The following is an 11,260-nucleotide window of genomic DNA, read 5'->3' as shown; positions in this document are numbered from 1 at the left end:
GTGAGAACATATGGTACTCTGTTCTTTGTTTCTGTGATAGATCACTGAGTATGACTGACTGTAAACCCCTCCAAGTTGCTGTGTAGTCCATATGTTTGTCCGTTTTTTGGCTGCATAATATTCCATTGTATATATGTACCACATTTTAAAAATCCAGTCCATGCTATAAGTCTTATGCAACAATTCATTCACCAGGTGTAGGCAGGCAGTCTTGATTCAAGAATTAATTAAAAAAAAAAAAAAATCTCTGGAATAACATGCACAAAAGAAAGAAAACTGAATGGTTTGGGATTGGCATGACAACTTACATTTTACTGTCTACTCTTGTACCTTATGGATTTTGTTCCATGCCCTTATTTTTCTTATTCAAAAATTAATTTCAAATACTTAAAAATGAAATTGATTTCATGCACATTTGATTCAAATAGTAAGCTTAACTTTGAAACCAAGTTAGAATCACTCTTGCTTCATCCCTGATTTTTATTTTCTTTGTATTTTATTAAGAGTTTTTTTTTTCTGTCGCCCAGGCTGGAGTGCAGTGGCACACTCACGGCCACCTCAGTGTCAACTTGCTGGGCTCCAGCGATCCTTTCGTCTTAGCCTTCCAAGTAGCCAGAACTACAGGTGTGCACTACCATGCCTAGCTATTTTTTAAATTTATTGTAGAGACGAGGTCTCGCCAAGTTGCCTGGACTGGTCTTGAACCCATGGGCACAGGCAATCCACTTGCCTCGGCCTCCTAAAGTGCTGGAATTACAGGCTGAGCCATTGAGCCCAACCAATTTTTATTTATTTATTGTAGAGATGAGGGCTTGCCAAGTTGCCCAGGCTGGTCTTGAACCCACAGGCTCAGGCAATCTACTCGCCTCAGCCTAAGAGTTATTTTTGAATAAGTTATTCTAAATATTATTTAATACTTAAAAATGTTAAGCATGAATCCAAGTTTTACACTGAAATAATTAAGAATTTAGTTCTCTCAAATTTGGTGTTCTTTTCCATTTATAAAACACTATGTCCTAATATAAAACCCTCTGTTATGTGTCTTATTACAAGGAGCTACAAATAGACAACTGAGCCCATAACTAAGCTATCAGAAACATTAGACAAGTCATATTAGTTGCTTCTCCATGCAAATGTGCAAAAAGTCTTACTGAATTGGATTCTCCACTAAATTTACATAGCAAAAATAATTTTGCATATGCTTTTCTTGACTTTTAAAGTGATTTCCTATGGGTGCTTACTTTTGAAGTTTCTAGGTAAGCCACCAAATGTTATCAAGGGGAGCCTTCAAGATGACACAATGACTTCCTGTAATGACAACATTTAATAGTTGATACTGCAGTGCCCAATGCCTTCCGTTTTTATTGTTGTTTTTCCATTGCACAAAAGTTTAAAATGGAATGTAAAAACACAGCACAGGGAAGCAGTTTCATTTGAAAACAAAAAGATTATTCTTTAGCCAAAATGATGACTATTCAACCATTTCCAATTTCACAAATGAAAACAAATCCAAAGACTGGACAATTGGATAATAGTAAACAAGTAGTAAAACAGATTAAGAAATACTCAAGTTTCTAAAATCTTTATGCATGAGTAAGAAAATATACCTTTCAAAATTTGCTAAATCTACTTCATTTCTAGTAGTATGTTATCTTTCCTCTCTCATAAGAGTTTTAGAAACAGAGTCAAATGCAACATTTAAATTTCTACTCCAAATGGTCAAAACATTCCTCAACCTCTCCACTGCTCAACAAGTTGTATGAGTTTTTGCCTCCAAGATGTCCCATTCCTCTCTGCCTTAGTCTGTTTGGGCTGCTAAAATAGAATACTATAGACTAGGTAGCATATATAAACAACAAACATTCATTTCTTACAGTTTTGAAGGCTGGGAAGTCCAAAGTCAAGATGCAGGCAAATTTGGTGTCTGGTAAGGGCCAGCTTCCTTGTTCATAGTTGGTTATCTTGCTGGGTCCCCACATGGAAGAAGGGGTGAGGGAGCTCCCCAGGGTCTCTTTTATAAGAGCACTAACCTTTTAAAATCACCTCCAGCTGGGCTCGGTGGCTCAGCCTGTAATCCCGCGCCTTGGGAGGCTGAGGTGAGAGGACTGCCTGAGCCCGTGGGTTCGAGACCCGCCTAGGCAACTTGGTGAGACCTCATCTCTACAGTAAATCAAAACAATTAGCTGGGTGTGGTAGCACGTGCCTGTAGTTCCAGCTACTCGGAAGGCTGAGGCAGAAGGATCGCTGAAGTCCAGCAGGTCGAGGCTGTGGTGGCTGGGAGTGGCCACTGCACTCCAGTCTGGGCGACAGAGTGAGACTCCAACTCAAAAAAAAAAAAAAAGTAAAAATAAAATAAAATAAAATCATCTCCAAAGGCCCCACCTCCAAATAAACAATGAAGATTACATTTCACAGTGGGGAAAATACAGTGGGAATTAAATTTCAACGCAATAATTTTTGGAGGAAATGAACAGCCTATAGCACTCTCTTAACTCAAAGCCATGGCCTTAGTTCATTTGTTTATCTCTAAATGTCTCCTAACTTGCCTCTTTGCTAAAACACTCTCTCCATTATGTTCTCTACACCACAAATCTCAGACATGCTGACTATGCCTCTCATCAACTAAAATAAATGCCACAGAATAAAATCTAAGTTTCTTAAAGTAGCACCCAAGGCCTGCATGATCTGGTGCTTTCAACCTCACTGTTCCTACTTCCTCTCCCACCACATCCATCCCACAGACCTATAAGGTTTTGCACATTCTAGTATCTTGGCCTGTAATTCACCCTCTTCACCAGCAGCTGAAATTTGACTCCACCCTCTAAAGTTCAAAGCAAATGCCACCCAACCTCTCTGATTATTTCTCCCCAATTTCCCTTCTTTGTGCCTACCTGCACTTACTTTAAATTGCTGCTATAGAATAGCTCTCAGGTTGGTGTTGGAGTCAGTTACATAAATGTCTCTTCCCCACTATGGTTTCTGTCTGGGTTCACATGCTTCCCTCAAAATACTGCAAATATACCAAGCCATGCATATAGCAGTCATTCAAATAATACAAACCTCTGTTTTCCAATGAAGGAAAAAATACACACACACACACATGTGCACAGTAAGATTTGGAGGTGAATTTCATGGTATGTAAATTATTTTCTCAATAAGAAATAACATTATGGTAAGCGGTATATAAAATGTAAATTAAAGATAATCCTTTCATATGCTTCCTAAACAGGCAGATTTTTGATGGTAATGTTTTTATAAAGGTAAATAGCATCTTGGATTGGCTTAAAAAAAAATTACTGGAAACTGAGTTCATCATTTTAAAATTATAGGTATGGAAAAAAATAGACCATTTATATTGACGTAAAACCTAATAAACTTACTTATAAGTCAATTTCTGCTCCCTGATACCCACTGAAATGATAAGCATGGAGGCTTCTATTGCTTATCTAGGTCATCTCCACAAAATCAGGTATTAAAAAAAATTAGACTCACCCACGACTTATCAAGGATAGGATCACAGACTGACTCCTGACTTCTATCTGGACAAGTTAAGTGTCTTAACTCAGTCTCTTTAAGCAAACAAGGCTGGGTGTGGCAATTCTTGCTTCATCCAACTTTCTACCAGTAGAGCAGTTCTGTTTTAGAAATTTAGGTGTACATAAGTTGCTTAGCTGTTCTTGAGTACACGTGAATGTACATACACACACACACTTTTTCTCATATCTTTAAAAATATTGATATATAATTCACATACTGGCTGGGTTCGGTGGCTCAGCCTGTAATCACAGCACTTTGGGTGGCCAAGGTGAGTGAACTGCCTGAACCTGTGGGTTTAAGACCAGCCTGGGCAACTTGGTGAGACCTCATCTCTACAATAAATAAAAAATTAGCCGGGCGTGGTAGCGCATGCCTGTAGTTCTGGCTACCTGGAAGGCCAAGGCAGAAGGATCACTGGAGCCCAGCAAGTCGACGCTGGGGTGGCTGTGAGCATGCCAGTGTTCAGCCTGGGCAACAGAGTGAGACTCTAACTCAAAAAAAAAAAAGTAATTCACATACCATCAAATTTACTCCCATAAATTGTATATTTCAGTGGTTTTTAGTATATTCACAATGTTGCACAACCATCACCTCACTATCTAGTTCTAGACCATTTCATCACTCTAAAGGGAAACCCAGTACCTGGTAAGCCACCATTCCCTATTTCTCCCTCCCCCTCAGCTCCTGACAACCATAATCTCCTTTCTGTCTCTATGGATTTGTCTATTCTAGACATTTCACAGAAATAAAACCATTTAATACATGGCCTTCTGTGTCTGTTATTTTTAACGTAGTATAATGGTTTTAAGGTTAATTCATGCTACAGAATATGTCAGTACTTCATTCCTTTTTATGCCTGAATAATATTTCATTATATGAATATCACATTTACTTATCCAATCACCAGGTGACAGGCACATAGGCTGTTTCTACTTTTTGGCTATTATGAATAATGCTGCTATGAACATTGGTGTACAAATTTTTTGGAGGAACATGTTTTCAATTCTCTTGACTATATACCTAGGAGTAGAATTGGTGGACCATAATGATAACTCTATGCTACCATTTTTAACAATGTTAACTTTCTGAGGAACAGATTGTTCCACTTATAGTCGTGCATGTTTAAAGGGCAGTAACAACTTTGTCATATTTTGATTAAAAGCAAATTGTTCAACCTCTAGACAAAAAAAATTTCTGTTGGGACTAAGTGTCTTTAGAAGTTAAAATAAATTCAAGGTTTATAAGATAAATTAAATTCCTTCAAAGCATAAGGATATATACAAGTACCTCAAAACTCTTACTGAACCAAAGTTTATTCTAGTCAAAGGGATTAAAAAGTAGAGGAAAATAATGACAACTCTCAAGTTTATAGTCAGCCTATCCATGGACTGATTTCACCCACAACTTCCAAACAGATGTCTAATAGACATGTCAAACTCCATTCTTATTATTTCCCCTTCTCTGAACTCCTGTAGACTTTTGCCTAGGTTCAAAATCTTGGTGCTAACCTTGACTCCTCTCTCATATATACCCTCACATCCCAGTAAGAAAATCTTGTAGGTCCTATCTTCAAAATGTATCCAAGATCCAGTCAAATCTTGCCACCTCTACCAGATATATAATGTCTCACCAAGATTATTGCATTGATCTCCTCAGTAGTCTCCCTGCATCTACACTTGCCCACTATGGTCTAGTCTCAAAACACAGCCCGAACTTTTTTTTTTTTTTTTTTTTAGTTGGAGTCTTACCGAAGCCTTAACCAGCTGGGGTCCCACGATCCTTCTGCCTCAACCTTCCAAGTAGCCAGAACCACAGGCACGTGCTACCACACCTGGCTGATTTTTTGATTTGTTGTAGAGACGAGGTCTCGCCAAGTTGCCTAGGCTTGGTCTTGAACCCCCGGGCTCAGACAATCCTCTCGCCTCGGCCTCCCAAAGTGTCGGGATTATAGGCTGAGTCAAAGCACCCAGCCTAGCCCAAATCCTTTAAAGATATATCAGACTGTGTCTCACCTCTGCTCAAAGTTATTCAGTGGCTTCCCATTACCCACCCCCTCATTCTGCCTCCTCCATGCCAGTTATGCTTGTTCCCTCTGCCTACGATGTTCTTCCCCCAGATGTCCACATACATGCTCCCTCACCTTCTTCAAGTCTTTGTTCATGACACCTGAACTCAGTAAGAACTTCACTTGGTGACTCTATTTAAATCTGGGATTACCCCAAAACACTCCCTTTAACGTCTTCCTTCCCTGCCTTATATTTCCCCATAACATTTATCACTAATGTGACAAATATTTATTTCTATTTATTCCCAAGAATATAAACTCCATTAGGATAGGAGGTCTTGTCTGTTTTGCTTACTGCTGAATTCCCAGCACTTGCAACAGGACCTGGCACATAATAATTGCTCAATAACTATTAGCTGAATGAAGAAATGAAAGGAAGCACTAAGCTGCTCAAAAAATAAGAACAGCTCAGAGGAACATTTATGAGGAACATTACCACACTTAATAAAGTTGGAATGAGAGTGGAAAGCACCATTTCTGGAAAAACAGACTATGACATTTCTACAGTTTACGTTAGGAAAGTTGCCATCCTTGCTCATTCCACTGTTTTTAGAAAGGCTCTTTCCATTGTCAAGGGCCCTTAGCATCTGAAAAACTGAAACAAATTCTGGGAGTTGACAGATTTCTGGAATGATGATATCCTTCTATCAACTGCCACATATACACAGAGCCAAGGACTTTCAGGGTCTTCTGGTAGACCTATTCCCAGGATCTTCACACAGTACAAGCACAGGTTTCTTGGCTATCGTCCAAATAAACCCAATAATTGGCGAATTCACCTTTTTCAGAAGCACAATCCTTGTACTTTCAAGCTAAAATGAATCTTAAGACACTTTGTCCCAATCCGTCATATATTTTATATATAAGAAAACTAAAGTAAAAAATAAAGTTACTTGGTCAACATGTTTTGAACAGTTACACTAATTTTCAAATAGTAAGGTATAAGCATGATCAAATCTGTCAGAGAATTCACTCTGGCACAAATCTAAGACCTGGAAACAATGTTACTTTATTAAAATTTTAAGTAGTAATGGTTGTATCTCATAATATCAACTCCATCCATGCATTATCCATGATTAGATTTAGAAGTTATATGGCAAGACTTCGTCTCTACAATGAATCAAAAATTAGCTGGGCTTGGTAGCATGTGCCTGTAGTTCTGGCTACTTGGAAGTATCTCCTGAGCCTAGCAGATGGATGCTGGGGTGACTGTGAGTGTGCCACTGCACTCCAGTCTGGGCGACAGAGTGAGACTTCAACTCAAAAAAAAAGAAGTTATAACAGAGACATTGATAGAACTATTCTCTAGTGTTTGGCAAAGTAAATGATGGACAAATAAATATTTCTTAAAAAACATATACCTCTTCTCAAAAGGAGGTTTTCCTTGTCCAGTGTAGGTAATGATGAGGATTCCTAAATTCGTTTTGCTAATATGAACTTTCCTAAGCATTACTGCCTTCAAAATAGCAGTATAAGGATATTCCTATGAACCAGTTGTCAGTCTATATGTTCACCACTGCCCTCCTCCTTTCCCTCCCCTCACCCCTGCCATATTACACCTTTTAGGGAGGAAAATTCTTGGCACTGTTACAAATAAAAAAAAAAAAAAAAAAAAAAAATATATATATATATATATATATATATTTTTTTTTTTTTAGGGGAGAGCGCGAACGCAGTCCCCTACTACCACAAATTATGCAGTCGAGTTTTCCACATTTGGGGAAATCGCAGGGGTCAGCACATCCCGAGTGCAATGGATAAGCCTCGCCCTGGGAAAACCACCTTCGTGATCATGGTATCTCCCCTGCCAGATAAGTATTGAAGTAGTATATTTTAAGCACATTCCCCAATGTGAAATAATTCACTTCATGTTTCAATAATAAACTTTTCTTGTGGTTTTAAATTAATACAGCAAAAGAAACAACAAAAAAAACAACATTACAGACACAAATTCAATACAAAACATTTGAAAGTCCATCTCATGTATATTTCCTGATTCTAGTGAAATCTCAATCTTATTTAGCCATTTCACCACCCTCTTGAAAAGTATGTTCCAGTTGAGGCAGAAATATTATTCTTATCTTGGTTCAAATCTTCTGTGCAGCTACCAACAAAAATAACCTTAAATAAATCAGCAGTATAGCACAGTGCTTAAGAATATTAGCCCTGAACTCAAATCTTGGCCCTGCCATTTTTTTTAAAATTCACAAATTATAAAGTTTATTTTCTAAAATGAGTTTTGTATTTTCCTACAGTACCATGTAACTAATTTCATTAGATAAGTTGCTAAGTATATAATTTTTCAGCCCAATGACAGAATTGGATAGAGGATGGTATCTCTCTGGAGGAATCTCTTCAAATCATATCAGATTTTTCTTGGTAGGTATTTTTTATTTTATTTTATTTTACTATAGAAATGTGGGGGACAAATGAGGATTAATTACATTAAGTAGGCTGCATGCAGGTGAAGTCTGGCCTTTGAGCTGGCCCTCACTCCCTGTGGTGATGAACCAAGTACCCTTTGTGTTATCACATGCTCCCCACCTCCTCTCTTCCTCCCTCCCCTATGCCATTTATTAACTGTAGGATCTTGGGCAAGTTATTTCACTAAACTGTGGATAATTTCTGTAAATTGCTTAACAAGATCCTTGGCAGGTTTTAAGAGCTGAGAAAAACAGTTACTAATGAAGTAATTATATATAATAGATATAAACATATAACATGGATTTCTTAGTAAAAATTTCAAAACGTCCTTTCAATTCATATTTCAAAGTTCCTTCTTGTTGGGTTCTGACAGGCCTATTCCAGATACCTTACACCTCTCCACTGACCTGTAAATGGTTCTGCAATCTCTAGTTCTACCCATAGTGGCTACCACAGGCAGTTTCTAGAAGACAGGAAAGAAAACAAAAACAAAAAAAACCCAGAAGACCACGAGTACACACCAAAATGATGTTATTTACAAAATCTACTCTGAAACAGTGAGTAGGAATCACCGCCTTAGAAAATGAGTCAAGAAAAAGGGCAAGAGAAAAACATTGAAGTATTCAAGTACTCTTAAAACTCTTGCCTCAGTGAGGCAAATGATTTGTTTGCTGATTTTAAGCCCAAGCAGATCTTAACATCATTACTGGAGCCCAAGCAGATCTTAACATCATTGCAGGAGCCATCAAAAACCAGACCTACAAATGAAAGATGTCTCTCATTAAAATAATTTTCTTTACTACTTAACTCAATAATAATTTCATCATTGCTAGACTGTTTTTAATGTAAGTCCCAACAACTCCTTAAGGTTTCTCCTTTCCCATGCATTCCATCAAGTGCTGAATTAGTTCTTCACCATGTGTTTAGACCTCCTGCTGAGAAGCATAATTAAAATTAAGCAGGCAACAATTCCACTTGGTACTCAGATCCTGTCAAATCCTCCAGATGAAGCTGGGCCTAGTTTCTTCAGGAATTGGCTGTGAGTTCTGTAAGGCAAACATGGGCTGCTCAACTTGATACTGGCCATTCAGTAGATGGCACTCTTCCCACTGAGCCCAAATTAAACAGCTCCAAGAAGCATGTTCTGTGACATTCAGGTATGATACAAAGCAGGGATTCTCTCTTCAAAGCACTTAACTGATAGCCAGAATCCCTCCAGAAATCATCAAAAGTTGATGGGTTAAGTCAGACATTTTAAAAGAGCCCATGGAAGTTTAGATTATAAGACACCAAACACAACATAAAATCATCTAACTCAAGTGATTACCAAGGAATCAGCTTCTCAGAGTCTTTACTATGTCAACCAAATACACTGCTCTTATTGGCTTAAAATGTTGCTTCTCCATTCCATTCTGCTATAGCGACCCTCAGTCTTCTGGTGGCTAGTGACCAGATGCCTGTCTATCGCATATTTTATTAGGGTATTTAGCAATAGCAAAGTGTTTAGAGAACTGTGATTTTACCATTATCAATATTCACTATGACAAATGAAAGATGTATTACTTTCAACATTTTAAAATAAACATATTTGTGGTGCTCATTTAAAAAAAACTAACACAAAAATCACTGCAGATCTACAAAAAACAAGAAAACAAAACCTTGTGTTTTAAAGCAATTAATTTCTAATTCATTGGTGCCATATATTTTACACTAATACACAATGTTTCCCAATTATTAGGTGCTGAGTAAGGTTTCTCATAATTCTGTTTCAAAATTGTTTGAAATTTAAGAAGCAGACAGGTGTGGAGACAAAGAAAAAAATTCCTTTTAGTGCAATCTCCAGTTGAAAGCCAAACTTGACAGCAATCCGGTAAGAACCACCTTTAAAATTCTACCTTCTTCTAAGAGAGACAGAACTCAACTCTTGAAAATAAAAGCCCTAAGAGAACAACAAAGTAAGAGGAACACTGTTTTAACATGAAAAATCAAAAAGTTGGGAGTAGAAATAGAGAATAAGAACAATGTATGAATTTCATTGCCAATCTCTTTCTGCCTTCCACCTCCCATCTGTGCCACTCATCCTTAGCCTGAGCAGCAACCAAGTGTTCCACTCATCCAAGGAACTTATATCAGTCACAACCTCACCTGAGCCTGACCATCGCCCTTACCAACCACTTCCTCAGATATTAAAAGGCTGCCCTTATAGAATCTTATTCTCATGCACTAGTAAGACACATGAGTAAAGAAGTGACAAGACAGCTAGCAATTGCTGGCTCTAACTTCTGAGGGATTAAAAGTAGAGTGTTCTGGAGAGGTTCTGGGTCTCAAATATACTTTTGAGATACACCAAATAAGCCCAGTTACCTTCTCCAGAAGGATACTGAGTACACCCATCTTTTTGCTATGCATTTAGTCATTCTAGTAGATCAAAAGATGACAGGATGAGAACACAGTATGAAAAAGGAAAAAGGAAATGCTGTCCTTACACAGGATGAGCTAAGCCACTGTGGAAGAACTTCTCACTACTGATGCTGACAAATTGAAGACACACACCAAGTCCCCCAGATACTGAAAAACTCAGCACTTTTCTATCCTGATTGCTTTCTACAGTGTTGGAGTTCCAGCTCTAGCTCTAGCAGGTTAACAACAAACAACCATGGGAGGTGAGTTAAACAGGTTCAGTTCCCTTCTGTCAAAAAGGTGAGCACTTCCTTGGTGAAGGAGGAGAGAGTAAGAAGTTACAAGAATAAATTTAAAGGGGTATAAGAGCTAGCTACAAATAATAATGATATCATGTCTGTTACCTAAAGTTAGATGATCTTGCTTAGTCTATTGCTTGGCTTAGTATATTTGTGAGCATTAAAGTTATTTTATTGTTTTATAAATATACATACTTTATTTATATTAATCATATACTTCTTGAAACACTGGTTTTAAGAACATTGTTATTGCTCTTATCAGTGGCTCAGCCTGTAATCCCGTGCCTTGGGAGGCCAAGATGAGTGGATTGCCTGAGCCCTCGGGTTTGAGACCCGCCTGGGCAACTTGGTGAGACCTCATCTCTACATTAAATCAAAAAAATTAGCCGGGCATGGTAAAGCGCACCTGTAATTCCAGCTAACTTGGAAGGCTGAGGCGGAAGGATCGCCAGAGCCCAGTAGGTCAAGGCTGCGGTGGCTGGGAGTGGCCACTGCACTCCAGTCTGGGTGACAGAGTGAGACTCTAACTCAGAAT

At 38.2% G+C, this 11,260-nt stretch overlaps 1 protein-coding gene across 4 annotated transcripts in view; it reads right to left on the bottom strand.

Moving 5' to 3' along the window:
* ADD3 (adducin 3) overlaps positions 1–11,260 on the bottom strand; it is a 195,324-nt gene that overhangs the window by 126,000 nt on the left and 58,064 nt on the right. The window lies entirely within an intron of this gene.

The sequence above is a fragment of the Carlito syrichta genome, unplaced genomic scaffold (assembly GCF_000164805.1).
Source record: "Carlito syrichta isolate Samal-C Ts95f unplaced genomic scaffold, Tarsius_syrichta-2.0.1 Scaffold305628, whole genome shotgun sequence".
Taxonomy (NCBI): domain Eukaryota; kingdom Metazoa; phylum Chordata; class Mammalia; order Primates; family Tarsiidae; genus Carlito; species Carlito syrichta.
The sequence above is the reverse complement of the archived record's forward strand: the minus strand, read 5'-3'. Positions and strand labels throughout refer to the sequence as shown.